The 27,939-nt window shown below is 43.8% G+C and overlaps 1 protein-coding gene across 49 annotated transcripts in view; it reads left to right on the top strand.

Moving 5' to 3' along the window:
- The window catches only part of SORBS1 (sorbin and SH3 domain containing 1), a 233,556-nt gene that overhangs the window by 62,193 nt on the left and 143,424 nt on the right, over positions 1 to 27,939 (top strand). For 42 of the 49 annotated variants that reach the window (XM_060405041.1, XM_042238982.2, XM_042238980.2 and 39 more), the window contains one exon: positions 88 to 175. The exons of 1 other annotated variant lie outside the window; for it this stretch is intronic. The gene's annotated coding sequence lies outside the window, so the exon portion shown is untranslated. Of the gene's footprint in view, positions 1 to 87; positions 14,570 to 16,188; positions 16,308 to 27,939 lie in introns of all 49 variants that reach the window. 6 more of the 49 variants (XM_060405066.1, XM_060405051.1, XM_060405065.1 and 3 more) reach the window with 2 other exon arrangements.

Below are 27,939 nucleotides of genomic sequence, written 5' to 3'. Positions count from 1 at the left end.
ATGCCTAGCCATTGGTATTTAGAAGGCCTCCTTGGAGAGAGGCCACAGGGCGCCTGCTTCAGATGTCTTTTATGTTTGTCATTGCAGGAGTGGCATTTGCTGGAAGAGTTTGTGAGACCTTCTCCCTGCCCAGAGCCCCAGGACCAATGCACCTTTCCAGCACCTTGCGCCACTGGTAAATATGTGTTTTATTTTATTTGGTGCTGCTGCTGCTACAACGGAGGCCCATATTTTCAGTAGACTATGGAATGGGATTTTCAGAGAACCACACTGCGTTTTCTGTCATAGAAGGAAGGAAACTGGGGCTGGCCTAGGCATATATGAGTTCTGCTACCTCCTTGGTTCTGCTGTTTTTTGTGGGTTCTTAGGTGCAGTTTTTTTTTTTTTTTACCTCCCTGGGCCTGCAGACAGTGAAATGACTCCTGCTCTGCTGAAAGATTATATGAGAATGCTTCCAAGGGAATCAAATGCTGAGCAAATATGGAGTAATCCTGTTTGGTTCTGAGACGTAGAACCGGGTGATTCTGTGCTAACAAGTTGAGAAGTAAATGCGTATGTTAGAAACATGGATTTTTAAATACATATTTCAAGTCCTCCAGAGTGGTTCTTCAAGGGATTTGCATTTTCGTTTTTTTCCTTCCTACCACTCCAGCTGCCATTTTTTAGAAAGATAAATTAACTCTGTTTCACAATTACCTTCATTTTTATTTGCCATCAGATAATTTCACAGTTAACAAATGTTCTTCCGCTTTCTAAAAGAAACTTAATGACTCATCACAGCAGGTAAATGTCTTGCATCTGTGGCAGCTGAAAGAGACAGAAATATGTCCTTAACACCAGTGGGTTCTAATGCTAAGAGTGCTTGGAGGCATACTAGCTAGTTGATGGTGAAGGTCTCACGTGAGTTCTGAGCTGGGGGAACCATGAGCCAGGAAGACAGTATGACCCATGCGTCTTGATTCCAGCCATTCTTTATTGATTGAGAGAAGCTGATTTGTTTGCTGCTGACTACCTGGTCCACTCCTAACTAGGTGAATCAGATGCTCTTACGACCCAGTGAGACATGACCTGGGGGCATGGCCACCTGGGGAGTGTGCAGGTTGCTGCGGTGGGGCGGGAAACAAGGGCAGGTGGTCAGGCCCAAGGTTAGGGACCCAACTGAAACATGGGAAGCTGACTGTCCCCATTATGTGCCTAAAGGGACACAGTGGACATTCTGGCTTCCTCAGAGTACCATCTTTTAGGAAGAGGTCTATGGTGGAGTCCTCGGGGAACCAGGTGGTCTCAGGTGGGTGGGACACTTCCTCCGTTCAGTAAACATACATGAATGCCCACTCTGTGCCAAGGCACTGCTCTGGGCACTGGGGACTCAGTGGACTGATGCTTGGATTTGAGTGGGGTGACAAGAACGTGACCTCCATGAGGGCAGGGGTCTTTACTTATTCACTGCTCTCTACCCAGCTCCTAGAAGAGCACCTTGTACATGGTGGTGGGTGCTCATGACGTAAGTGTTTTATGAATGAAGGAAATAACTAAATAGATAATAAAACTTCAGGGAGTGATAAGTGCGATAAAAGAAGTGTGGAGTTCTTTTTAACACCAGAAGCATTTTGTATTGGGGTATAGCCAATGAACAGGTTTGTGATGGTTCCAGGTGAATAGTGAAGGGACTCAGCCATACATGTGCATGTATCCATTCTGCCCCAAACCTGAGGGGTTCCTTTTGAAAGAGGTCTAAGAAGGTCTTTGTTTGGAGAGGGGTGGGTAGAAATTGTGTGCAGAGATCTGAATGTAGTGAAGGAATCTGGGGAGAAGTGGTTAGCAGAGGAAACAGAAGGCAAAAAGAAAGGCCTTGGTGTAGGCTGAGCTTGGCAGGATAGAGGGGCAGGAAGGCAGCCAGTCTGGCTGGCCTTGAGCTGGGGAGTGGTTCTAGGGAGCAGAGTGATATGAAATGAGGTCAGTGGTAGATCTTATAGGCATGATAAGGAGTTGAGATTTACTCCAATACCTTGTGTGTGATTGGATACCTTTTGAGAAGTTCGAGTTAAATAGTGATATGATCTTCTTTGAGCTTTAAAATTATTTCTCTGGGTTCTGAATGGGCAAGAGTAGAATCAGTAGGTGGCCCTTGTGGTCTAGGCAAGAGATAAGGGCATGGCTTGGATTAACATGGTGAATATACAATGATGTGATCTGGTCAAGCTCAGGGTAAATTTTGAAGGTAGAACTTGCTGGATTGAGTGTGTGGTATGAGCAAAAAGGAAAGTGGGTAAGTCCAGTGTTTTTGGCTAGGTGAATGGTGGTGTTATTTACTAAGATGGGGAACAGAGAAGGAGGTTTGGGGAGGACCCTGAGAATTCCATTTGGGCATATTAAGTTTGAAATGCCCATTCAATAGTCATTTAGAGATTTAGAAATTCAGAGTTGGCTGGAGCTGGAAATGGTACCTTTGAGAGTCATCAGTATGTAGATGGTATTTTAAGTTATGAGACTGGAGATGATGATTCAGGGAGAGAAAGAAGGGATAGGTAGAATTTGGACAAAGAAAAGAAAGGCAAAGGGTCGATTTTCCATATAAAATTCCTACTAAGAGGTGAATGAAGACACATCCCTAATGAATAAGGGATTTGTTCAGTCACCAAGTGGTGTCTGACTGTTAGCTACCCCATGGGGTGCAGCACGCCGGGCTTCCCTGTCCTGCCCCGCACCATCTCCCAGAATTTGCCCATGTTCATGTCCATTTAACTGGTGATGCCATCCAACCATCTCATCCTCTGTCACCCTCTTCTCCTTCTGCTGTCAGTCTTTGCCAGCATCAGGGTGTAAACTGCTGAAGAAGGGATAAGTTCATGTAATACAAATAAAAATGATTCAAGTGAGATGACATGAAAAGAGTAATAAAGCCTCACCTTATGTTTTTTTAAAAAATGGAAATACAGTAACTCCTCCAAATCAAGAAAATTAGTTTTAGAATTGCATGATTTAAAATCTGGCCAGCTGAGTGAATTATAAACTGCATTTATGCAATTGGCACATGGCTGTCTTTGGCTGGCAAGCAGAAGGATCCAGCATCCTTTGCCAATAATAGCCTGTAAGTTACACTGTTCTTTATATGCACTAGAACTTCGACAAGCCATTTTGATGAAGTTTAATTCACTGTTAGTTAATACATCACAGATTTTTTTCATTCTCTGATCACACTCAAAATTTCATTAAATGAAGGTTTGTTAAATGGAAAGCAGTCCCTGAAAATCAGTAATTTGGCGGTGAAAGTTGTGATATAATTTTATGAAAAAGCCAAACAGACAATCTTGATTTGCAGGACCGTAATTTATGAAATATTTTGATATCTTTGAAATACCAAAGATAAATGCTACAAGATAATTGCCTTCTCTGCTACAAGATAATAAAGCAGCAAAAATCGACAGTGATGGTTGTAGTAGATGTATGTGTTTCAGGACCACCCATACACCTTTAATCGTCAGCCACTGATATGAGAAGATCATTTTTTGAGCAAACACATTTTCCATTTTCATCTATTTGTGGGTTTCTGGCACAGAAGACAGCTCTATATTGGTTTTGTCCTCTTCCCAGAGAAAACACCCCACTGAGCTTCCTGCATATTCTCCCTGGTCTCCTTGGTTTTTCTGTTCCCACATTACCTGGGAAATCTCTTTAGTCTGGTTATCTCCAGACCCCAGAGACACTTTTGCCCCCTTTCCAAAGTTACCAGCTCAAAGCTGTCTGCCTCCTCCCTCTCCCAGGTTTAGAGTCCCACCGTCTCTGGCTGCCCTGTGAGCCTCAGGTTAGCCCTCCCCAGACCTTCTTGGATATCTTCAAGATTCTCTTCTTTGAAACATTTCCACTTTTTCTCCAGGCTTGGCTTTTTTTTTTTTTTTTTAATAGGCTTTTTGTGCAAATGACAAAAGCATGGAAAACTGTGCAGCTGTTGGGGGCAGTGGGCTAAGCAGCATGCTGAAATGTGCTGTTTCCAATTGCCCAGGGTGCCTTCACTTGCATCTCAAGACCCTTGTGTTTCAGTGAAAATACTCTCAGTGAGCCTTAGGGAGTATCTAATCTCTGGAAAATGAGCACTTATTGGGTAGTGTTCTATGTCTGAAACCACTGATTTATGGCAAAACGAAGGTTTCAGTGGAATGTTCATGATGATTGACAGCAACCCTGGTTTTCACTCGTCATCTTTTCTCAGAGTGGAACCTAAATAACATTAAAAAGAATGAACCCTACTGGCAGTCATAGGGTGAGGAGTTCCCCTGTTTCCTTTTCAGTAAGTGGTTTTAGGAATGAGGGGAAAAATGTTTTTTGGTACCTTCCCATGCCCCCAGAGACTTGAGTGGTGGGACATTTAAAAATGGTACTATCTGCCTTATGTTTTTTTAAAAAAGCCAGGTGTGCAGAATAGGGCTTCATTGCTCATGTGCATGTGGGCCATCTTAGGAGGAGCTGCTGGAGATGAGTAACCTTGGAGGAGGGCAGTGGTATGTGAAGGGAACTTACTTTTCAATCTCCACCCTTTTGGTTTATGTATTACCTTTCAAAAGAATAATAGTACCTCTTCTGGGCTTAACAAATGACCTAGACAAATCTAAAGTTCCTTCACTACTTGTTTTTATCGGGACTCTTGCTTGATGTGTATGTTGACCAAGGTCACTGTTGGTTCAATCTCCACTGCCTTTATTTTTTGCAACGCTTCATGTCATCATCAGCAACTTGGTGTGAGGCTTTGGGAAGAAATTTTCTTTTACTGTTCTAGGTCCTTCTGACTGGTCTAAGATTTGAACTGACATCAGACAGATTAACAGGAGAAAACGAAACAAAAGTGTAACAACCTGTATGCAAGGGAGAGACCCAGGAAAACTCAAGTTAACTCCCCTAAGTGTCCAATACTCTAGCTTTCGATACTGTCCTTAGCTAAAGATAAAAGAGGATGAGAGTCAGTTATGGGAGTTGACTGTAAGCTAAGGTAAGGTTGTTACGTAGATTAGTCATCATCTGATCCATTGATAAGAGTTTCTGGAGGTCTGATCATCCTCCTCTACCTGGTACAGCAGGGAGACACCCTTACAAATGAAGATATACCTGTAAATGTTTCTTCTAAAAGGGTCGCTTCTGTTTGGTTTTCAGAATTTTTCCCATGTCTGTTGTTTCTTAGAAACTATAACCGGATTAAAATAATTAATATGCCAAAGAGATATGTTTTGGGGTGGCAAATTCTGTTCCCCTACAGCCTCTTTAACTTGACCTTCACATTTCTGTGTGTTACAAAAATGTCAATCAGGCCAATTTCATTTCCTCTTTCGCTCTTTCAGAAAGGAATCAAGGCTGTTTCTGGCTAATATTTTACTCAGCCACCTTAGACAAATGTGAATTCAAATGGGGTGTAGTTGCCATGAGTTGAGGCACAAATTATACTCGTTTCAATGGGCCATCTCCCTGCTGCCCTGAGGAGCAAAGTCTTACTATTGCTTTGTGGATCAGAACATGGGATTTGGAATCTGTTGTGGTTGATAGTTCCTAACCCCAGAGTTCATTCAAAATGATCTTCCCAAACTCATTTTCCTTGTTTTAAACATCTCAGTACCTGTCAGAAAATGTCAGTAATTTGCCCAAGTTGTAACTTTTTTTGAAAGCAGAGACTGAATCCAATGTCTAGGACTAATGAGCGGATCACCACACTGGAGTGTGTGCTCTTTCGGGGTCCGTTTCTACAGGGGTCATTGTCTAAAAGTATCTTCCTGGGCTACCATGTTCGTTTGTGTTCCCAGAGGTTCATGAAGCTGTTTTCCGGCCAACATTTTTGTGTCCTACAGAGCCATGACATTCGTTCCGTGCAGCAGCCACATTTCTTAGGTGTTGATGTTTCTCCAAGAGATTCACACATTTGATTTTATACTTTTAAAACAAACAGGGAGTTGTATCATGTTTGCCAGCCAACCATGTGTAAAAACAAGATACTTTCTCCTTTTCTATCTAGTCACTACAAATAGTGAGATATTTTTCAGTCCCTCATCCTCCTCACCAGATTTGGGGGATAAAATGTTAGATTGTGCTTGGGGATGCCACTGAGATAAGGCCATCAACATCACCTCCAGTGATCACTGAATGTCACGGAAAGAAATGATCTTGATTGCTCCACTGACTAATTTAGACTAGCCACCGCCTGATACCTGCTTCACAGCAGTGCCCTCGTCCTGCAGTCTCTTATCAGCATAGAGATGACTCACTCTGTTTTCCTCAGTAAGAGAGATTTTCTCCAGTCTGCTGATTCCATCAGTGATTTAAAAGTAAAAAAAAAAAAAAAAGGTTCCTGCAGGAGTGTGTTTGAAAAAAAAAAAGACTACATTATTTGTGCTTGAACTTGCACAATTGAACTTTCACTTTTATAATCAGGTATTGATTCTTAGGCTCTTTTGTGAGAGGAAAGGTCAAGAACACCCCCCCCCCAGCCCACCCCAGATGCACATGTACCAACATAATTTGCATAGATAGTACTTTCACATTTTAAATAGATGACATTCCCCCATCTGGTTATCATGCCTTTTAACTTACATAAACCATTAGCATACCATTATAAAAGTGGCTGCCTCTGGGTACCTCTGGGTAGCATTTCTGATTAGACAAAAAGTTTAGGGAAAATTGCTATGTTCAAGGCAACCTGACTTTGATGAAATGTGCAACTTCTGGAATTGTCCCAACATGGACTCAAAAGCTGAAAATACTCTTAAATGAATTTCTGTTGTTTTAATTAAAGAAGGAAGTAAAGGTATCTTTACCCTTCTTGCTTTCTAACAGCTAATTTCAATCTTTTTCCTCAAATTTATGTATTTCCCCATCCTCATTCCCCTTGGGCAAGAGAAAAGCTATTATAAGGGAATAATATAGGTTTAAAGAGCATATTAAAAAAAAACAGTGATATGAATCCATTCTTCATTTTCCAATAAATTTGTGTTTCTAGACACTGAATTTGCTTCCGTGAATTAATCATGTTTATAGCATTTTGTCCTTCAAACTGTCTATGCTGCTGCTGCTGCTAAGTCGCTTCAGTTGTGTCTGACTCTGTGCGACCCCATAGACGGCAGCCCACCAGGCTCCACCATCCCTGGGATTCTCCAGGCAAGAACACTGGAGTGGGTTGCCATTTCCTTCTCCAATGCATGAAAGTGAAAAGTGAAAGTGAAGTCACTCAGTTGTGTCCGACTCTTCGCGACCCCATGGACTGCAGCCCACCAGGCTCCTCCGTCCATGGGATTTTCCAGGCAAGAGTACTGGAGTGGGGTGCAACTGTCTATAAAACACCAGTATTTAAAAATTTTTTAAAGTAAGTGACCAGAATTTTCAAAGTTGGGGAAGTTTCACATGATTGGGTTTCTAGCTGCTGTGCGCAATGAGAATATCTAACAGTGCTGAGCCATGTTCTTACATGGAACAGTATGGGCTGGAGTGGACAACCATTGACCCATCACGTGAGAGCGTCTGAGTCCCAATTTGTTGCGGTCCCCAGACCATCTTCTGTTATCTGGTTAGCCCTCTCAGCCTGTATAACTCCAGCCTTTGTAACTCCTTACTTTCAGTATCAGTTTAAAATCTTATCTTGACAGATCAAAGGATCTTGAGGTTCAGCAAAGAATCATTTTGGTATCCCCCTTTTTAAATGTGGAAACTACATTTACAGTGATAGAAAAATAGTTGTCTGTGGAGTGAAACATGTTTTTTTTTTTTCCTTGAAGAGATTTATGCCTTTTTAAATAAGAGGGGAAGGAAAGACAGCAATAATGTAATTTTTCAGTATTCTTTACAGATATGCAATCATTATATTAATTTTGAAACATATCATGTACTCTGTATAATGTGGTTTGCTCATAAAATTACCATGTTGGAAACATTTATACAAATCTACTAATTATATTTACTCTTAAATAGTTCCAGTTTTTTTTTTTCTTTCTTTCAAATGGAGCTGAACTACTGAACTTGAAGGAACTTGAACATTTCTTAGTTTCCCTTTTTATAATGAGCAGACAAAAATATAAAAATGGATGACAGAAGTCCCTGATGTTTTGGTGAAGCAGAGCTGTTCGGTTTTTGGTCCCTGGTACCTTATAGGAAAGGAGTGTCATACAAACAAAAGCCAACAAGCAATCCTAACACTTTAATAACCATGTGAATTTAATCTAAATCATTCCCATTTTACAAGCTATTGTGATCAGTCTGTTTCTAATAACACCCTTTTCTCCTAAAATTATTCCTGTAAACTTCCGAAAACTAAATGCTAGCCAGAATGGAGATAGCCTCTCAGTCCTTTTTAATTTTTAGCTGCTTGGCTTTGGGTGAAAGCTCTTCGTACACTCTTGGTCTGCTGGACTGGTCAAGGAAGAGACAGTAGTTCTCATTCTGGTAACCTCCTGGGCCCTTACTGGCCACCTACCCTGGGACAACCCACCCTTCCTAGGCTTTGTTTCTTATATGTAATGAGACTGTGTTTGAATTTCACTCAAACCCCAACAGTCTAGAATTATCATGTTCTGTCACGTGCCCACACACACAGAGCTGCACATGAGTTCTGGGAAACTCTGGGGACCTACTACATAACCAGTTCTAGGGGGTTAGAGGACCAGCATCTCAATGTGAAACCATTAGGTGGTGTTTCAGAAAGTGCTGAGGAGCTCCATTTCTTTATGTCTCAGCGCAGAAAGAATTCAATGAGAAGCAAAGTGGTAGATAAGATATGAATAGGATGTTCATGTAACTTAACAAGCCATCAGGGTGAGAGAGTGCCACACCCTGAAAACTTTCCTTTATAATCAAAGGAAAAGCAGGGAGGGGGAGAAGACCACCTTTCTCATTCTTGAGTAGACATCACACTTTCATCATTAGCTCCTCCTCCAGGTTGAGCAGGGGAGTTTTCTTGTCTCTATATGGTCAAGCTGATACTGTCCTGGCTGTGGACAGGGTCTTTCACGCTGAAATGTCACCTTTCCATAAATTTGGTTTTCGTGTGTGCAGCAGCATGATTTGGGGTCATTAACTTACTGAGCTCACTGGGCAGGATGTGGGGCTCATGCCACCATTGTTTTTGGGCATGTCTTGTGCTTCTGTTGCATGGTTTTGTTGCTAAGCAACCCTGCTTTTGGAGAAGGCAATGGCGACCCACTCCAGTACTCTTGCCTGGAGAATCCCAGGGATGGCGGAGCCTGGTGGGCTGCCGTCTATGGGGTCGCACAGAGTTGGACACGGCTGAAGTAACTTAGCGGCAGCAGCAGCAACCCTGCTTTCCTGAGTGTTCATTAACTTCAGGGGTCTCCCATATATTTTATATATATATATATATATTTTTTTTTTAATTTTCAATTCCATAGTGGAATTAACTATTTAATCACCTATTTTGTCCCTTAACTCTGTCCCTGTCAAATGGAGGAGGATTCCTAATGCCATTTCTTCCTCGTGGTTACCTGGAATAAACACGAGAGAACAATGTATAAGGAGCTCTGTACTCAGGAGCTCACAATGTCACCCTGAGCTTGCAAGAGAGTTCTCTAGCTCTGTTTAGTAGATGGTGTGGGCAGATGGATTTATCTTCCTGGCATTCTATAGAGTATTTCCATTGATCAGCTCCCAGCCTATAAGCTGGCCCATGTTAACTGGTCAGTCTCTTGGACACTTGAATTTACCAATCCTGGGTGATGCTTTTCCTTTATTTCATGTTAGCAGGTCCAATACCAGTTGCGAACCATCTATTGGCCATTATGAGTCAAAATTGTTGACCAGAACAAAAAAATAAACGAGTGACAGACAGATGTTAGTGGGGTAAACATGTTAACACAGGGCGATGCCCTAGAGGCCGCTAGGGTGTTTTGCTTGGGGCTGGATCAGCAGTTGGCTCAGGCCGTGCTATGCTGCCCATTGGCTGAGAGCTTATGCTGGCACCAAGAACATGGAAAAATAAATAACTATACACACAGTTTAGTCTAATATACATACAATATATGGAACCTATAGGAGTATGCTTTTTATATTAAGAGCATTTATATTGTGTTTTTAGGAAATTTATTTCAGAACTAAGTGGCACTACCATGATTCAGTGCTGCTTGGGTTGGCATTAAATGGACTGTGTGTGTAGGAACAAAGCAGGGACCAGATGGTGAAGGCCTTGGCATTGTGTTAATACAAAGGATCTTTTTGGCAGAGTCCTAGGCTATATTCTTGGTTCACATGACTGGAGATACTGTGTATTTGCAACTCAACATCTAAATCTGTTTACTAGTTTGGGGACTTCTCTGGCGGTTCAGTGGTTAGAACTCTGTGCTTCCGCTGCAGGGGGCATAGGTTCGATCCCTGGTTAGGCAACTAAGATCCCGCATGCTGAATGGTGCTGCCCCCCACCCCCCCAAAAAAAAGTGAGCATAATCTTGTTTACTTGTTTCTTCAAGCAATGGTTATGGAGTAGCTAATAATATTTGCATAAAACCTTTTGGCATGTGGGCACACACAGACCTCATCCCACTTAGGTGTGTTGTTTCAGAGTCCAGTCAGAAGCATGGGCAGCAGCCTGCATGAATGGATGACTGTGGCTTCTATTTCCTTTTACTTTCTTCTGTATTGATGAGCAGAGGTCCCCACAGCTTGGCCCAGGCTATGTAGGAAGCAGCTGAGACAGGTGGGCAGAAAGGCTGCTACAGAGCAGTGCTTGGACAGGCGTTCCCAGGAGCAGAGGAGGTGGGGAGGGTGGTCTGCTGAGCATGAGTGGGGTGGGTGGGCTGCGGCCGTGGCTCTGAGGAAGATGGAAACTATTTGGAACAGCTGCTGTGGGTTGGGCACCAGGGACCGAGCAGGAGTTGAAAGCAAGGCCTGCTGTGTGACAGGGAGGAAGCCTGTGTGTGAAGCAGGTGTGGCTTGGCCATGTGACTCAGGGGAAGAGGGACAGGCTGGGGGCAGGAGTTGGATGGTTGCTTGGTGGACTGGCCTTGTGTTGGCGTGCGCTGACCCTGAGAGTGTGGCTGCATAGGGAGGTGTTAGGATGAACGGCAGAGGGCTGTAGGAGCTCCGGGGTGCTGACGGTAGCTTTTCTTACTACTTTATCTCTGAACTCCCATCATGCGTGCCCTATTGGGCCATTCCTCTCTGGGGATCATTTTGTACATAAGATTCCTTTTTCCCTTTCCTTTGGTCTATCAACTACTGGGCTGGGCATCACTTTTGGGAAGCTGTTCTGATTGCCGTCTTTCTATGCTGGGTCAGCTGACTTTTCGCCCTGTCCACGTCTCTCCCTGCATACTGTAGAAGCTTGTTTACAGGCTGCTGGCATAAGTGATTGGATGGTTCCTTGAGTGCAAGACTGTTCTAGTACTCAGCAGAGCACTGGACATACAGAAGGATTCAGTAGAAGGGGACATGACTGGTTGAGCTGCAGTATTTAGTATAATAGTATAATAGTAGAATGGAATGTTAGAACTGGAAGAAAACTATGATGGCAGCTAGGCTAACTCATTCATTTAATTCTATTTTCTTATAGACATATATTCTTTCCCACCCAGGATACTGAGTATAGTTGCCTGTGCTGCGTATACAGTAGTACTTCGTCATTTATCCATCCTATATATAATAGTTTGCATCTGCTAATCCCCAAATTCCAGTCCTTCCCTCCCTCCACCTCCTGTTTCGATTCCATAGATAGGTTCATTTGTTTCGTGTTTTAGAATCCACCTATCATATGGTATTTGTCTTTCTCTTCCGGAGTTACTTTGTTTCGTGTGATAATCTCTAGTTGCATCCGTGTTGCTGCAGATGGCATTTCATTCTTTAAGACTGGGTAATATTTCATCGTATGTCTACACCACGTCTTCTTTTTGCACTTATCTGTTGATGGACATTGAGGTTGTTTGCATGTCTTGGCTATTGTAAATCTACTCCTTCATTTTACAGTTTGAGTGCCAGGCCTGATGTCACACAGCTTTGCTCGAGGCAGAGCCGAGACTCAGTCACCTCTTCCGACTTCACATGCCACGTTCTTTCCGCTCTAGCATAGCAACCTCCAAATTGTCTGCGGATGACTTTCCAGGGTGTGAAGGTGGTGAGTCTCTGCGTCTGCTTCGCGCCCAGGTGCAGCCTCTAATCACTATTCATAGCAGTCATCTCATTCTTCTTGTCGGGAGGAAGACTGCGTCCTGACAGCGCTTTTCCTCCGCGTGCTGCCAGCTTTACGGCAGCTCTTACCTCACTGCTTCCCCTTCCCTTTCCGGGTTTGTCCTTGTTTATCTTTGGGGTGAGCATCAGCAACTGTTTCTAAGTAAACAGAGGAATTGCAGATTCAGGGCTTGTGGTTTCAAATACTCAGTGCTTTTGCTTCAGCCTGTCCCTCCTGGCTGTTGTCACTCCTGCGCCTGACTCCAGATTGCCCTCAACGCGTGTTAAAGACCGGTAGTATCGGGTGGAAGTTTCCTTCTTGGAGCAAGCAGAACCGCCAGGGCACTGAAAGGAGGCGCCTTGGGGGAGAGAGAGAAAGTTACCTCTCAGTTTCCAGACCCATCCCTGGAGTATGGGATACCAGGTGGAGTGTCTAGAAATGCTTGTTTGTATATTTTCCATCTCCAAAATGTGTCTCTGAGCTTTTGGACAGTATCAGAGATTTAGAATGTTCTTTTTAGGGTTAAAGTCTCAGAGCGACAGAGGGTGGGGTGTGGCTAGTTTCCTTACTGGCTGTTCATGAATGATGCAGTTTTGTGAGGTCAGTTTCAGTTCACTGCAGATCGGCTGAACTCTCTGCCCATCTCCCGTGGTCCAAAGTATCTCAGGGTCAGTTCCAGGAATGGAAGGTCCAGTCATTGAGCACAAGGGATGGGTTGACCGGTTTGAACCTTTTGGTTCCTCTGTTAACTAACCAAATAGTATATGATGAAAAAAAAATGCTCATTTTTGAAAAGTACTCTGAAGACCAGGGTCTTCAAATTCATTACTTTAGGGAACTCTCCAGGACTGCCTTCCACAAGCACCTCCATATTCTCCTCCCCACTTTTAATAGTAAGAGCTAGATGGTGTCCAGTGCCCCCTTTAGCCCACTTCAGCTCAAAGGTCCTTTGGCTTCAGACGAGCCCAGCGTCTTTGATATTAGAGGTTTATGAAGTCACTTTAGACCTTCTTGGCTCCCAGCCACTTGGGAGTCTGTTTCGGATTCCCTCTGGGCTGGTCTTGAGTTCCAGGTATTGAACTGAAAGTACATCAGCCAAGGGTTTGGAGTGCGTCAGAAGTATTTTGATTTGCTGTATTCTCTGCTTAGCATCTACTCATTTCCTTTAGGGACGTCCCCTTCCTTGGAATAAATGACTCCCGAGGTGCTTGTCTCACTGAGCTAAGAAGACATTCCAACCAGGCATTTCCATTCAGGGATCTTGGCTTGTCAGTCAGGGTCACTGGGTGAGAAGGACGTCACCAAATTTGCAACGCTCCTGACACTCACTCCTCCCTCTCCCATCCCCTCACCAGCAGTGGTCCTTATGCTGGTCAGTTTTGAGAATGACCACCTTGAGACAGAACCAGCCTTGATGATAGCAGGTGTCGACTGGCAGGTGTTTCTAAGGTGTCAGCGTCTCACTGCAGCATCTCATCTTACCTGAAGGTGTATCCTAAGAGGTATCTCAAGTGGGGGCCTCTCTGTAACCCCAGCCAGAGCTGAGCTCTCCTCCAAGAACTCCCTAAATGAGAAGGGGCTCTCTTGCAATTCCAGAGCTGTGTTGATTGCTGAAGCCAAAGGACCTCTTACCCAGAGGCTCCCTGGGGTTCATCATAAGGACCCTGAGATAGCCAAGACTTGGCTACCGGTTTTGGTAACCACTTCAGGCTCTTGGTCACATGAAGCATATGGTCAGCCAAAGTACTGCCCCCTCTCCAGTTTCCTCCAAAGAGATGTAGCCTTCACGTTTTCCCCTTAATTTCGTTTTGTTGGATTTGATTCATTTTATAACCTATGAGCAATTTTATCGTCTTACAAAGTGATGGTCCCTCCCTCATTTGTGTCACCTCCAGACGCATGTTCTTGACCAAAATGAAGAGGGTGGGGCTAAATCCACATGCGGGTGACCTGGTGGCTCAGTTGTCTCTATATAAACCCGCCTAGTTGCTCACATTTCTTTGATGGTATTTGCAAGGACGGGACTCAAGTGAAGTTACACTCAACTGAACTATGAGTCTAATCTAATCTAAAAGGGAATGGTTAATTTGGTTTTTATTCCTAGTGAACCTGTCAGATCTTGTGAAGTCTCCAGGCTAGAGATTCTCTGGGTATCTTCTAGAACCTTCCTCTTGTTAATCACTTCCTCATCTTTCAACACCATTCCTTTCTCAGAGGTTTCTGAAGGATTAAGTGATTCGTGTCTGACATCTGCTGATACTTCGACTGTGGCTGTCGGTTCTGTGGCTCTGATTCATCTGAGCCTGAAGACCTGATTTGACTTAAAGTGGCTGTGGCTGTGCTCCTGGCTCCACACCTGTCTTCAGTTTTCAGTCATTCTTACCAGAGGTGCTTCTTCCTGGATGAGGAACCATCTCTCAGATGGAGGAGGTGCGCAGTACCGGTCAGCAGCTGTTTCTCTGCCTGCTGTCACGCTACACTAGCTTCCCTAAGCAGGCCTGTTACTTCTTTGCTTTGCTTCTGGCTCTGATCATAAGTTTAAAAAAAGAGAAAGGAAAAAAACCAAAAACCCACCCTTCACAGTTATTCACATTTCTCCTGTGTTTTAAGTCATTCCAGACATTAGCCTCTGGACTTATCTTCTGACAGATAGTACCATCCTTTTGTTCAGTGTCTAAGCGTTCCCTCCTCCTGTGGCCCAGACATGCAAATTGAGCATTCCCAGTGCTTTGCAGCCCTTTAAAGAACTTTCCGGGCTTTCCTGACTCCAGTCCTCCCCACCCTTTTGGACTGCAGGAGTTTTCCCTCCGAGCTCAGGTAACCGACCGCTGCCTTCCCTGTGTGCCCTTCTGAGAAGTTTGCTTCTTGCTGTCACATTCTCTCTAATTTTAAGCGGTGACTGGCTGCCTGGGCTGCCTGGTATAACTGTACAGGGCTGGGTTAGTGACTCACGACAGGGTTCAGTCATGCTGACCACCCAGAACTTTTATTCCCACCCTGACTCCCCAAGAGACGAACTTTTTGGAACACTCACCCAGGGCTGGGCTGGCCTGGGCTGGGTCCACGGAGCCCTCTGCCAGGGTTGAATTCTCAAGGAGCATCTGGGCCTCTCCTTGAGCTAAGGTACAGAACCAAAGCTGCCAAGCCCCTGGGTCAGAACCAAAGGAAGGGAACAGACCAGGGATGGGCCAGCAGAGAGAATGGACTGCCTGAGCTTGTAGCAGGGCATTTGGGGAAGGGAACAGAAGGGGAGGTTGGAAAGTTTGCTTGTGATAACTTTGAGGGCTCTCTAATCCAGGGGGATGCAGGTAGGGGGGGGCATGTCACTTTTCTGGAACCGGGTATTGGAAGAGTGCTCTGAGGCGCATGCTATTTTGGGATGAGTAAGTCAAGGAGCAGCTCTGTCCTGGCGCCTGTGTCTCCCCTTCCTCATTTTAGGCTTGTCATTCCTGTAAAGAAAAGCACCTTAACTCCGTTATTACAGATTCAAGCTAGATTGAAGTTTCTCTTCACTATCTATGTAAAAGGATTTACAGAAAAATCTCAGGGATGTCAACCTAGGGGAGAGCTCTTTTAAGGGCTTGTTTAAAAAAAATAAAATAAAGGGCTCGTTTTTTTTTAAGGAATGTACATTTGCATACAAACAATGAAAGTGCTAATTAAAATGATTCTCACATCGTCCTTTTGCCGTGTGGGAACTGCTGCTTGGCAACTCTTGTGGAGTGCGAGCGCGCTGGGAGTAATAAAGCACTGCTCCTTCCATGCATCTGATCCACAGTGTGAGTGAGTGCCTTTTATTTGCAAGCACCTGTGCTGGAACCAGGGGTGTCCGGGTGGAAGGCCAACCTGATATGTACCCCTCCAGGGTGACATGAGCCTACTAGGGAAGTCCAGGGAGAATCAGGATGAGTTGGTCAGCCGGCTTCTGCAGCTGAAAGCTGAGTAGGAATTAACAAAGTACCTACAAAGGTCCCACCTGTTAGCTCGGTCACACCTGTTCATCTTAATAACTGTCAGCATTCTGACCTGTAGGGCTTTTTCCTCTCCAGGTTGAGTCTAATTCCCCTTTGAAACTATATGCCAACACTTGAAATACTCCTGTCGTCATCTTCATCCTCAGTGGCATCAGCTATTGCTGGGCACCTGCTGTGAGCAGCGTCTGGACTTGGTGAGCGTGGGTGGGGCTAGTTTAGTACTAGGTGATAACAAAAGCCTTTCGGTTCCACCACCACCTCCTTACCATTTTAAAGAAGTGTGTTAGAACACAGGAGTTTCAGAATAAATATTTGTGGACTGAAATTTTTTAACTTCAGTAAGAGTGCAGAGTCTGGGGACTATCCTGACAGTCCAGTGGTTAGGACTGTGAGCTTCTGTTGCAGGGGGCACAGGTTTGATCCCTGCTCCAGGAACCAAGATCTCCTTACCTTGTGTCATAAAAAGAAAAAAAAGAAAGTGCAGGGTCCGGAGAGGCACAGACCCAATTTCAAATCCTGGCTCCTTGCCATGCATTCTTTATGATATTGGCTTGCTTGTGACTTAACCTCTGAGCATTCTTTTCCTCATTTGTGAAACTGGGATTAAGGGAAGGAATTCATGATAATTATGATGGGCTACGTAGTACGGTGTGTAGCAGCACGTACTAGGGACTCAGGCTGCACGTGTGTGCTCAGTTGCTGAATCGTGTCTGACTCTTTGCGACCCCGTGGACTATAGCCTGCCAGGCTCCTATGCCCCTGGGACTTTCCAGGCAAGAATACCGGAGTGGGTTGCCATTTCCTCCTCCAGGGGTCTTCCTGACTCAGGGATCGAACTCACGTCTCCTGCATTGGCAGGCAGATTCTTCACCACTGAGCTACCTGTGGAGCCCTCACCTGGAAAGAGTTAGTCTGCCAGAGCTCAGATCCCACCTCCTAGTTGTGCAACCAGAAGCACATTATTGAGCCTCTATTTTCTTATCCTTAAAACAGGGATAATAACAGTACCTGTGTCAGCAGTCTGTTAAAAGTAAGAATTGTCCAGCACCTTGTGCCTGGCATATAGGGTCATATAAATGTTTGGTGAATTTTAAAAATCTGTAAAACTATTTCACTTGAGTTCTTATAGAATTCCTGTGAGGTTAGACAGGGCACATATCATTCCCTGTTGCTTATGTTTTTTTTTTTGTTATGTTTGAGGGGAAAAAATAAAATTCTTTTGGGTTAAAAGTGAATCTGGCTGGTAAATATCAAAACTGGAACCCATGGTCTTTGCCATAAAAGAGCATATGGTACATCTATATGTATTTGTCAAGGATACATGGATGTACATGCAAATTTTAATACTTCAGTATAATTTCTAGACAGGTGAATAGCAGCTATCTCTCTCCTGCACCTCCTGGCCTCACTCAAACATGCTGTGGTTCCTGCCATGCTGCTAACTGATGTTCTCTGTGAATTACAGCATTGAGCCTCCAGTTTGTTTCTGGGACTTAATGTTGCCCATTTAAACCTCTTCCGGATGCTCACTGCCTTAGTGTTGCCTGCTCCCTGGCTGGGCTCCTTTTGGAGATCCTACTGTATTTATGTACCTGATTTCATGAGCCATTTCATTCAGCAGAAGCCCTGGCTAAACAGGAACACTCCCCCTTCCCTTGCCTTTATATTTGCTGTTGAAACTCTTCATTCTTTGTGAGAAACTTAATTATGAAAGCCGTGGATCAGGGAATGTAAAAATAGCTTTAAAATGCTCACATTTGCCAATCTCTTGTCAATCTGTAGGCAGAGAGCTTTAGATTGAAATGTTTTCATGTCTGTTCACAAGCATGAGCACTTCTTAGAACTGCCGCAGTGGAAGGGGTTAAAACATAAATAGGATCCTATATGAGCACTGAAAGGTGCTTTAATACTCAAGTCCTATTTTTGACCTCTGGAATTCAGTTCCTTCCTGTTGCCAGCTGAACCTGGGACTGATGTATTAGATGAAAATATATTCCTATCTTCAAACATAGACAACAGGACATTCTGTCCTCCAAATTTCAGGGTTTGAGTTGGGTGTTGCAGGAAACTTGGCACCCTTTCTTTCTTTTCAAAATAATAAACAGAGATGATGTCGCCTCAGGTTTCATGTGATGGGGCTTAGATACGATTGCCTCATAAAGGCTGATTCATAGACAAATGTGAACTAATTATAGTAACTTAAAAATAATGTCCCTGGTTAAATTTGGCAAAGCAAGATGCCTTGCATGCTTTGTAGGACATGAGCGACTCCGCTTCTTTAGTGGCATGGAGGTGACATGCCCACTTCTATTTTGGCCACACCACGGTTGTGCCGGGTCTCTACCTGTGTCATCTTTATTTTTTAGGGATTTCTCACGTGCTCTCATGCACACCCCAAGCCCAAGCATTGAAACACCTTTTATTGCCAGCTACACGAAGAATTCTTTATTGCTACGTGTCCACTGCATTTTAAGAAACAAATGTCTGAGTTGAAGAAAGTGAATGGTGTAATTTGTTTTTCTTTCTTAGTTCTAAGCATTTCAGAATCTCTATTATGAAAAATTGGAGGAAGTTATTCACTTCTCTCTATAGAATGAATAGAAAATTGTCAGAAAGACTGTTCTGATCCCTTTTTGTCTACTCACCCTTCCTTCCTTTCTTTTTCTTTTTTAGTTTTAAGATGACTTATTTTAAAAATTTTAATTTAATTGAAGTATATAGTTGATTTACAATGTGTCAGTTTCAGGTGTACTGCAAAGTGATTCAGTTATATATATACATGTATTCATCCTTTTTAAGATTCTTTTCTCATATAGTCTATCCCAGAATATTCTACTTACCCTTTCTACTGGGAATTAGGTTGGAAACCGTTTCACCATGATTCTCTTCAAATGATCTTTGTTTTTGAGTTTGCCTTAAAAACATAGATATGACCATGTTCAGAATTCAAAAACTAGAAAAAGATTTGTAGTAAAAAGTGAATCTTCCGTCTCTTCCATTGTTTCAGCATCAGTTGTGGGCACCAGTTTCTTGTGTACTATTGTGGAAATGTTTTCTGTGTTTTAAATATGTATGTATGTATATTTTCCTCCTACAAAGGACAACATACTGTCCATGGGGTTTTGAACTTGGCTTTTCTATTTAATCATCATCTCAGAAATCATTCCATCTTGTATTTTGAACTACTTCATGATCTGTTATTTCCATTGACTAGATGTCATAGCACACCAACAGTGGCCTGGGAGTGTCGTTTCGGTTGTTTTAATCCTTTGCCGGTGAAATCATGGAATAGTGTTATCTTGCACATCTGCTATAGGATAGTCAACCTGTCTCAGTGCTGATAAGTGTGGGCACTGAAGCCCAAAGGCCTGGATTTAAATCCTTCTTTCTCCATTTACTGTTGAACTATTTTGTCTTGGTTACTTTATCCTTCTGTGCCCCATTTCTAAGAGAGTATTTATCTCATAGGTAGGAGGTAATGTTTAAAGACACTGATTTATGTAAAGCTTACAGACCAGAGGCTGGGCATGTAGACAGGTCTGGATGTATTTAGTAATGTTAGTCATTTTGTGTGATGTGGGAACACATGGATCCTGTACTTACCTCTGCATGTTTCTGAACCACTCCTAGTGGCTTTCAGAAGCATAATATAGTTTTTAAATCTGTGGGTTCCTTCTCTCCTAAATATACTGAAATGTTCACCCTTCCCTCCCTCTATTCTGTGTTGCTTTTGTGTAGTATCCTGGAGGAGAAAATAGAAGATTATATTTCAGGCTATTGTGCTAATATGTCCAAACCCCTTCAAAGGCATAAAATGTATTGCCAGTGGTGATAATTTTTAACAAATGGCCCAAACTTTCCCCTCATACATATCTAATGTAGAGCTTAACGAATACTTACATTTTACATTTAGGCAAATATATAGCTTGTGTGTGTCTATGTCTGTCTGACTCAAATTTATTTAATTTCAGTGTACTTTAAATTATAAGTCCAATCTTTGGCAAAGACTGGAGCATGTACTTACTCTGTTTTAGTTGACTTTGGAAGTCACAGGGTCTGTGTTACCTGTACATCTTACATCATCGAAGGCCACCACTTTTGGATTCAGACAAGCCAGAGCTAAAACCCCCATGTTGGCATTTGCTTTCTGTGTGACCTGGAGCAAGTCACTTGTTTCCTTCTCTGTAAATGGAAGCATTGATACACCACAGAGGACGTTATGAGGGTGACAGAGAGTGGGCAGGTGGCTCATGAACCATCTACCATCCTACCATCCCCTCCTGCATCCCTCTTCCTCACTCCCCTGGAAATCACCACCTCCACCTTCAGCTCTTCATCTTCACTCTCCTCAGGACTTGCCCTCTGATTTATCCCGTGTTTTCTCTGCCTTAACTGGAAGGGCGGTTCATGTCTCAATTGGTGTCCCTTGCAACCTGCCTTAGGTTCACTGAATGTTAGGAGGGAAAGGCCGGCTTGCTGCATCCCTACCCTAGTGAGGGCATTACTGTTTCACTGGAAGCAGCAGCTAGGGACAGCATCGCAAGACCAGAGTTAGGGGCCACATGAGTTAATGTGGCCCTGGACCTGATCACAGAGAATGGCATTTTCACTCTTGCACATTCCTTGGAGCAACTTTGCTGTAGCCAACTTCGGAAGCTTATATTCCCAGATAGTCTTTTATTTGAAGGGTGGGGGGTGAAGAAAATGTCTAGAAACTTGCATGTCCTCAAAGCCCCATTAGAACGGCACTTGCAGCAGTTTTGACTGTTTCACACCCTCTAAGAAAAGAATGAGCTTGCAGATTTAGTGGCCAGCTGACCTTGGGCCTTGCTTTAATGTCCTGGCGGTGGGCTGCTGGGTACCAGGTGAGAGGACGAGCACGGTGAATGAGCGGGAAGACCTTTGCTGGGGCCTCCAAATCACTTACTTGGAGAGGAGCTTCTCTATCTGTGCTAAGTGTTTTGCTGTGGATTTTTAAAATAGCAGTCACACCCATATTCAAATGTAAGAACCAGGGTGCTCTCCAGAGATATGAGGCCAGGTCCCTTCCAGCTACGAAAGGCTGTGACTCTACAAACAAATATCTGGGCAGTACCAACTATCGTTGCCACTTGGAATGCTCCCCTCCGCCTTTTTCACTTGGGCCTTCCTGTCCTTTAAGGTCTAGTTTAGCTCCCAATGTCCAGTTTTTCAGTCTGGACTCTGGGCTGTTGGATTTGCTATATGGGTTAGACGTAGCCTTGTGTGCTGAGCTGTTAGCTATTAACCTTGTGGCCGTTTAGGCGTTTTCTTATGTTTATGCCCTGGCTTCCCCACTAGGTCCTCAGTCTCTGGGCCAAGGCCCTCTCCACCCTTGTACCACTACGGGTGGGTGTAGTGCAGGGGTTCTCACTGCTTTGAGCATTGCCTGAAAGCTAGTTGGAAACCCACACCAACCTCGCTGAATTAGAAATTCCAAGTGGATTTCGGCCATCTGCAGTTTAACAAGCATACCTGGTGATTCTGCTGGGCAGTGAACTTAGCGAGCCTTAGCCGTAGTGGGAGGAGCAGAGGTTTGGGGTCTGAGGCGTGGGTTTGAAGCCAGCTCTGCCCTTTGTAGCTGACCTGTTTTAGGAAAGTGAATTTTTCCTCTTTCCCCATCCTGGGGTGTTTTTCAGAAATCTGTTCTGCATAATGTTAATGGATGCTCTAAGAATAGGAATGGGCAAGGGTTCTGTGGCCAGATAGTGAAATGCTGTTTTAGTGAATTTCAACAGGATTCTTTATGACCGTGCTTCTCAGATGCCTAAGTGTCACTGAGGGTCACATGGAAAGTTGTTGCAAACTTGTTAGATTCTGTAATACCTTTTCTTTTACATACCTGCTAACTTCTCTGGCAGTGGCGTTTTGTGGGACACGTTTTGGGAGATGCTGGTCTAGGTGATCTATACCTCAAGGCTGGAGATTTTATGGCCCTGCCAATCTGTGAGGAATTCAGAAGCTTGAAATAGGGGTCAAGCTGGCCATGATGACAACTTATGGTTTGAGTCAACCAGATACACATCATGTCAGTGTTCAAGGTGTTGTGTAACTACATGTTGAAGAATACAGGGTTGTATATTTTTTAAAGCAGCAAGTTCTTCTCAGGGTAGAAAGCCAGATATCAGGGGAGAGCAAGGGAAGACGAATTAAGGAAAATGTCACTTACTGAGCATATTGGAGTCCTGGCAGGAAACACACCACAGTCAAATCGGGTAATTTAAGAAGATCTAAATAAGTGAACTATTTATAAAAGATGTAGGCAGAGTTTGGGAAAAGCGGCTTTGGTCAGTGCAGGACTTGGATTCCTCTGTGTATGCATTTTATGTATGTTACATTTAGTCCTCATACTGATCTCAGGGATAAGTTCCTATTATTTCACACTTTGCAGAGGAGGAAAGTGAAGCTCATAAAGGCAAGGCATATTACCCGGAGGTAGCAGCTGGGAAATGGAGGCAAACTTCACACTGCCCTGCCAGCCTCTCAGCCCCCGGGTTCCGCTCCACGCTTCTGTAGGCAGAATATCCCCTGTGTCGTCAGTCTTTCTGCATGTGGGGAAGCTGATGACACTGCTCTCCGAAGCTCATGTTCTGAGCTAGAACCAGCAGACAGGAGAAAATAGTGCTTTGGACAAATATATAAATTAATAAGAAAAGTATGCAGATTACATATATGGACAAGAAAGATGTAAACCTGTAGTTTCCACGTCTAGGTGGGTTGGGGCTATGGAAGTCTGTCTTCCATCCTTTTAGGGGATCCGTCCCATTCTAGAAAATGTTTTGGGGGGATATGGGAACCATTGGAAGGGCATGAATGAGGCAGCTTAGCTTGAAGGGGCTAGGAGAAGGTAGAGGAACGTTCAGACATATGGCACAGCTTGGGAAAGGCTTGGCTGTGGGAGTGGAAAGAAAGGGCGCTCTATTCATAGGTGCCTTATCCAAATGGAGATGGTGCCAATGGTGGGAGGTGGGCAAGTGGTTGGGAGAAGCAAGAGATGTCATGAGGGCCTCTCAGGGTGCTCCTGGCTCCAGTTTTCATATTGGGGTCACACTGGTCCAGTGAAGTCTCTTTAGTCTAATACCTTTGTTAGAAGATCGTAAAGGTTGACTTTTCTAAGAACTGACATTTTACTTCCTTCAGGAAGTTTCAGAGTACATGAATGTCTCATGTTTCTTATGCCCTAATAAAATATAAAAGTCATGTCTCTGAGGAGGTTCCTTTCTTCCCTGTTGCTTTGAATTTGGGCTGGTTTTTAATGCTTAACCAGAATATAGCTTATGATCAAGTCCCCTTTATTCCAGAAAACAAAACCACCTCTCAAATAGTGTGCACAACACATCTGGTAAAAATAACAAGTCAGTTGGAAAACTGTGATTCTCAGATGCGACCTCCGCCCCTGCATTAGCAGGGAGTCACTGGAGTAAACCTTTATTTCCTGTTGCTTCCACACAGCAGTCCTTCACGGAAATATTTCGCATGTTTCCTTAGGCAGCAGGGAACCTTGAAGGGCAAACAGTGCTGAGGCCCCAGATAGGAATGGAGATGCTGTTTGCCCAACAGCACCTCAGGTTGTAAAGAGAGCCTGCCCAGGCCTCGGAGCTTTGAAGCAGTGCCAGGCTCCTGGCTCCACAACTGCTAAAATCTTAACTCTCCCCCAGGCATGAACGAGGCTGAAACCTGCCGCACCTCCAGCTCCTCTTACAAGAGAGATGTTTTAAAATGGTCTTAAATGTCAGATGTATTTTTTTTTAACAACATGCCACAGACTTCTCATAAATTATTTCTCAGTAAAACTTTAATAGGAATGCTTAGGAAATTCTGAGTTCTAGTCAATGGAGTTGTTGGTAACTTGGACAACTGTTAGCCCCAGATCTTCCCACATTTTCCACCCCAGAACTCACTGAAGAAAGTTAGTATGAAATAATCTTCCTGAAACCATACTTGAGGGTTTCAGGAAAATTATTTCTTGATGATCGAGATCTTGGGTTTTATCCTTATAATGCCATATGTTAGATCAGTGTGATAATCCAATACTTGACTGTTTTTGAATTAAAAGAGCCATTGAAATGGTTCAGTCTGGTAATCATAAAAAGTGTAGGAGTCGGAGTTCAGCGTTTTCTGACTTCAAAAAAATATCTAGAAACAATTTTTTTAAAGAAATCCATGATACTCACCTTGTCATTTGCTTCTTTCTCATGGAAATAGGTAATTAAAGATTCTGGTTGGGGAATCTACATTGCTGCTCAAGCTGGGTCTGCTGTCACCTTGGGTGTCCATGGAGGGCTTTGACAGATGATGTGTTGCAACTACAGCCGTCCACAGGCTCGGTTCTAAGTTCATGGGTGGATGCTGCTGGGAGTGAGCTTGTGAGCCTTCTCTTTATGGGTTCCCCATTGTTTAAATCTTATGTTTATTTTTAATTAAAATGCTTAACTGATTTCATTTAGTTACTGAAAACTGGAATCTGGGTGGAACTTTATATTGTGAGTTGGTACAAAGAGAAGATTGCGGACTGTGCTGTCCTAAGAGTCTGGAACATATGACACAAGCCAGGATTGTCATCATCGCCTAAAGTAGTGCTCTCTAGATACCTTCTGGCCCACAGAAAGAGAATTGTGCTGAGGATGCCAGAGTATTTCGTTTCATAATATTTCTGACTCTTCAAAAGTTGGACTTCTTCATCTTCTTAGACTGCTGTAACAAAGTGCCACAGGCTGGGTGACTTATCAACAGCAGACACTTACCTCTTATGGTTCTGGAGACTAGGAACTTCAAGGTCAGGGTTCCAGCAAGGTCTTCCACCTGGAAGAGGGCCCTCACCTCTTCCAGGTTGCCTCCTTCTTGTTATTGCCTCACATGGCAGAAGGGCTGGGTGCTCTCTGGGGCCTCTTTTATAAGGGGATTAATCTCATTCATTAAGGCTCTGCCCTGAATCTAAGCACTTTCCAAAGGCGCCACCTCCTAATATCATCACCTTGGGCCTGAGGTTTTCAACATGTGACTTTTGCGGGGAAACAGAACATTGCAAATCTTAGCAATCAGTATATTTCACTATCTAGAGCATTCTGTTATTTCTTTGTATATAGAAAGTTAGTATCATGAAGAATTTTTCATAGTGTGGATATATTTCTTAGTATCATTTGCTTTTTTTTTTGGCTGCATCACACGCAGCATGCAAGGTCTTAATTCCCCCACCAGGGATTGAACCCGGGCCCTGGCAGTGAAAGCGCCTGGACCATCAGGGAATTCCCAGAATTTTGCTTCTCTTGAAACGTGACATTAGCATGACACTGACCTTACCATTTGGTTTGTAGAACGGTAAAGCTGGTTAGCTGTGGTTTGACTCGGGGCAGTATCTTTTGGGGGGAAGCAGTGCTGAAATGGGAGTTAAAAGCCCTAGTTTCATTCCTGTCTGGGTCACAAACTCACTCTGACATCATGGGCAGCCTTCTCCTTCCCCACCAAAACTGTTTTCTCATCTAATACAGTAAAGATTATTTCTAAAGATTCTAAGGTCCTTCATATCAAAACAGACTCAATAATGATTTTTACTGAATGCTTTCCACTATGTAAGGTACTGAGAGAATTCCAAATAAGTGTGAGTCTGCTGAGAGTTTTAAAAGGTTCTTCCTTGTTAGATAAAGCAAAAACTCAAAACATCTGTTGACCATCCTGCACAAAGAGATCCCTGCAAAGAGCAGAGAAAACGCCAGAATGTGTATAGTTCTCACCTCTCCCCCTTCAGAGAGTCATCTCTGGTTTACAGAGGAATAAACGATACAGGAGCTGTCACGTGAGTGGGACAAAGAGTGGACAAGACTGTGGGTGCCCTGATTCCCGAGGGACCACGGTCATTGATCAAGCATGTGCGCTATGCCTGGCTTTGTGCCAAGTGCTTCACCTGTATTATCCCAATCAAGTCTTGTGGTAGCCACTTGCGATCACCCCATTTTGAGATGAGGAACCCAGGTAACTTGCCCACGGTTGCACATCCACTAAGTGGAAATGATAATTGTCATTAAGCCTATATTCTTTTTTAAAAAGATTTAATTGATGTATAGTTGATTTATAGTGTGTTAATTTCTGCTGTATAGCAAAGGGATTCAGTTATACAGTAGGACCTTCTTGTTCATTCTCCATATAGCAGTTTGCATCTGCTAATCCAGACTCCCAGTCCATCCTACCTCATGCTCCCTCCTCCCTTGGCAACCACAAGTCTGTTCACAATGTCTGAGTCTGTTTCTGTTTCATAGATAAGTTTATTTGTGTCGTATTTTAGATTCCACGTATAAGTGATGTGTTTGTCTTTCTGACTTCACTTTCTGTGATCATCTCTTGGTCCATCCATGTTACTGCAAATCGAGGCTGGATTCTTAATCAGTGCCTCTGAGGGAGGGCAGGGGCGTGGGTAGAGAGGCAACAGGCTTCTCATTAAAGAGAAGCATGGAATTGCCAAGAGTTAGTGGTGGGAGGAAATGGGGACGTTTATGACCGTGGGCTACCTACACTGACCTATTACCTTAGGGTCCTCTTCCCTTGATAACTGGTAACTGCCTTGCTGGGCTGTGGGGAATACTGCCCCTGTGAAGGCTGTATCCTAAGCTTGACCACAGACACTCCTTCTAGTTCCCCTCCAGCACTTCTGCCAGCATGAGAATGAGCCACGTGTTTACTGGAACTTGCGATATCTTTGCCACTTGAGTTGACAAGAGTTGAGGGAGTAAACAGCACGTTTGGGATTTGATGACGATGCCAGCATCGTAACTATGAACAGGTTTAAAATTTTTTCTTCAAATGTCCGCAAACTTGATTTAACCTTAATATTTTCCTTTTAGTATCTCCCTTCTAGCACTGATCCAGGCACTCAATCTACTTGTGGCTAGGAATTTGCAGAGACAAACAATTCTAGTTTTGGAATTGGTGCTGAGAAAGGCTCAGAGTGAACACTGTGAAGAGTCCTTAATTAACTCTCAGTTCGTGTCGTGGACCAAAGGGGTCCCTTGTCTCTGCTCACAAGCCTCAGTCCAGGCTTCTGTTCACTGTCACACTCTCAGCAGCCAGCAGTGGACCAAGGCCAAGCATCACGTGGCTTTAAAAAAAAAAACCAACCCAAACCCTGTCCTGCTTTTAAGCCGCCTGCACGGCTTGGAATGCAAGCCCCTCGAGGGCAGCGCCTCTGTTCCTGTCTGTAGCTGGACTGAGCACAGTGTGGGGATGAAGCAGACACTTCGGAAAGGCAGGGTGATTGTGCAGAATGCCGTTGAGCAGGTTCAAGTCATTACTACAAAAGCGAGTGTACTAGGAAGGCGTCCTTAAAATGAGCAGAGCAGTGTAGACACACCTTTACAGAGTGAGGTCGTAGAAAAGAGCCTGGAATTTAAGGTCAGGTGGGGTTTTCTGTCATGACTCCACCACATCCTGGTTGTGTGACCCCAGAGAAGACATTGGGCCTTCGCCTGCTTTCGCAGTTGGCAGCACAGTCCATATATCATAAGGTTAGCGGGTTAAATGAGCCGTTGTATGTGACATGTGAAGCACAGTGCCCGTGCTTAAGAGGGGGCTCTTGGTGATAACATTAGTTGTATTTAATTTATTACTAAGGAAAAAGGATCAGACTGGGCTAAAAAGAAATGTGAAGCAGAGCTTGAATATATGCTCCCCATCCCCAAATTTTACTTTTTTTTTTTTTTGGCCAAGCTTCAAAGCTTACATGATTTTGGTTCTCTGACCAGAGATTGAACCTGGGCCCTTGTCAGTGAGAGGGCAGAGTCCTAACCACTGGACCGCCAGGGAATCCCTCTTACCCCC

The sequence above is a fragment of the Ovis aries genome, chromosome 22 (genome assembly GCF_016772045.2).
Source record: "Ovis aries strain OAR_USU_Benz2616 breed Rambouillet chromosome 22, ARS-UI_Ramb_v3.0, whole genome shotgun sequence".
In the NCBI taxonomy this organism is placed as follows: Eukaryota; Metazoa; Chordata; class Mammalia; order Artiodactyla; family Bovidae; genus Ovis; species Ovis aries.
This window is presented reverse-complemented; position numbering and strand designations above follow the sequence as displayed.